A 2,612-nucleotide genomic window follows, 5' to 3' on the forward strand; every position below is an offset into this window, starting at 1 on the left:
TGGAGGGTCAATGAAAGAGGGGGAGGCCTTCAACGAGATGGATTGACATGGTGGCTGCAATGATGAGCTCAAGTATAGCAGAGATTGTGGGGCTGGTGCGGGATCGGGCAGTGTTTCATTCTGCTGTGCATGGGGTCGCTATGAGTCGGAAACGACTCGACGGCACTTAACAACAACAACAACATCTAGGAAATATGCAATGGAATTGAGAATAAACTGAAAAAGAGCAAGACAGACCAATCAGAAGACCACTGAAATAATCCAGGAGAGAGGGAAAGCAGTTGGGACCATGTGGCAGCCATGAAGGTAATAAAAAGTGATCTGCATTGGAAAAATAGGATATAGATATAAATGTATAAAATAAGAAGTCATAGTTTATTGATAACTGAATCTCTAACCATATTCAGTGTCATACAAATTATAAATGAATAATTTTAAATATAGAAAAGCTATTAACATTTATATAAATTTACCTCAATAAGTTTTATGCATTTTTGCTAGGTAATTTAGTGAATATGGCAAATGCAATTCAAAATCAGTTAATACTACTTCAGTTAAAAATATCAGCTTTAAGCACACTGTGGTGCAGTAAATTACTTATGTGGCCCTTCTAGCCACAGTCTTTGTAACCCTCACCAAATAACTGAGTGGGACTATGCAAATGTGGTCCTTGTAGCCCACCAAGGGGATTGAATAATGTAAATAAGGTGCATAGCACCCTTGTGGGGGTGGGATCATGCTAATAAGGTGTATGGAACCCTAACTTGGGTATTGGTCAGTTTTGCTATCTCACTGGGATTAAAATGAGCCATCCCACAGGTGGAAAGGGACTACCAGCAAGAAGAAGAGACAGGAGAATATATCCTTTGGACCTAGGATCCCTATGCTAAGAACTTTCTCAACCCTGGAGATAGAGAGAGAGAACTGTAACAACACTTAGCTGAGGTGGCAAGACACAGCAAGAACCAGCAGTAGAAAAAAGCTAACAGCCGAACAAAGAGACTGGCAGGAGACGGTGTGGTGGGTTTCCTGACCCATAGTATGAGGAAGCTGAGTGTTTTCAGGTGGGAGGCTTGCGGTGAAGACTTGCCTCTGGGAACTTAGTGGAGCCAGGTTTGCCAACCCACAGAAACAAAGCTGAGCCCTTTAGGGCTGAAGTTTACTGGCAGAGTGGGGTGCTTCTGGGCACTTATTGGCAGAGCTGAAAGAGCTTTGTAACACTTGTCTGAGCAGTGCAGAGGCCAAGAAGAGACTGTAAGGTCAAGAAGCCAAGGGCCAGAGAGAGGTGAGCCTGTGAGCACTGCTGAGAAGAAGCTGTTCTGATTTAAGAATTATATCCTGAATCTTTCTGATCCTGTTGCTTCCCTAATAAACTGCATAATCATGAGTATTGTCTGTGAATTCTGTGTGCTATTGCAACAAATGATCAAATCCAGTAGAGAAACAGGCTGCCGTGAAAGTGACAGTTGGTGTAAGAATTGGTATAAAGGTTGGAAGGTGGAAGCATGTCTGACCTCTGTTTCATAGGAATCAGCCTTGGGCTATTGATCTTGATCCTCCTTCCCCATTGTAAAGTTACAGGAGGTCAGACATGTCCCCAACACCATTTTTAGACACACATACACACACAGAGAGCACCCGTAATCAACACTTAATATTCCAAACTCAGATGATCAGTAATTAATTTACAAAATAGCTATTTTAAAATAGCTTTTGGAAATTTAGGTGAAAAAGCTGTTGCTTAACAATTTTTTTCAGCTTAGATCATGAAACATAAGCAAACTGAGAATTCTAAATACACACAATAATATTCTGTTCAAACTGGATGATACTACAGACACCACAAAAGTGTAACTTCAGGTTGTAAAAACAATGCCTTCCTTGCTAGTGCTAGACTTTTAGTACCCTAAGAAACACGGTAACATCTTACATAAATGGTTTTAAATAAGATTCAAATTAAAAATGAAAACACTAATAAGATGCTAGGAGCTTTGGTGGTGTAGTTCCTAAGGCATTTGACTGCTAACCAAAAAGGCTGGTGGTTCAAAGCCCCCAGCCACTCCTCGGAAGGAAGATTGGACAATCTACTTCCATAGAAATACCGCCTGGGAAATCTAAGGAGGGGTTGCTATGAGTTGGGATCCACTCAACAGCAGTGAGTTTTAATATGATGCTACTTCAAATAATTGAGAATTTTAACTATCTGTTCGCCAGGTAAAGAGGTAAAGTCATCCTAGTTGATTTCTTGTAATACATTTCACCTTGATGGAAAAGGAGATCTGGATCATAGTCCTGGTTCTGCCATGAACTGGCAGTGTGAAGTAGAACTCTTGGCTTCTCTAGGGTTTTGTTGCCTCAGCTGTAGAATTGAAGCAGTTTGGCTAAGATCGCCTGTGAGGCTTTGAGAAGATGTTTGTTGTTGTTGTTGTTATGTGCCGTGGAGTTGACCCCGACTCATAGCGACCCCTCCTTGGGTTTCCGAGGCAGTATCACTACGGAAGTAGGATTGCCCAACCTGCCTTCCAAGGAGTGGCTGGTGGGTTTGAACTGCCAGCCTTCTGGTTAGCAGTCAAGTGCTTTAGCCACTATGCTACCAGAGCTCCTTTGAGAAG

Source organism: Orycteropus afer, unplaced genomic scaffold, assembly GCF_000298275.1.
Source record: "Orycteropus afer afer isolate SDZICR_OR568_19922 unplaced genomic scaffold, OryAfe1.0 scaffold00040, whole genome shotgun sequence".
Taxonomy (NCBI): Eukaryota; Metazoa; Chordata; class Mammalia; order Tubulidentata; family Orycteropodidae; genus Orycteropus; species Orycteropus afer.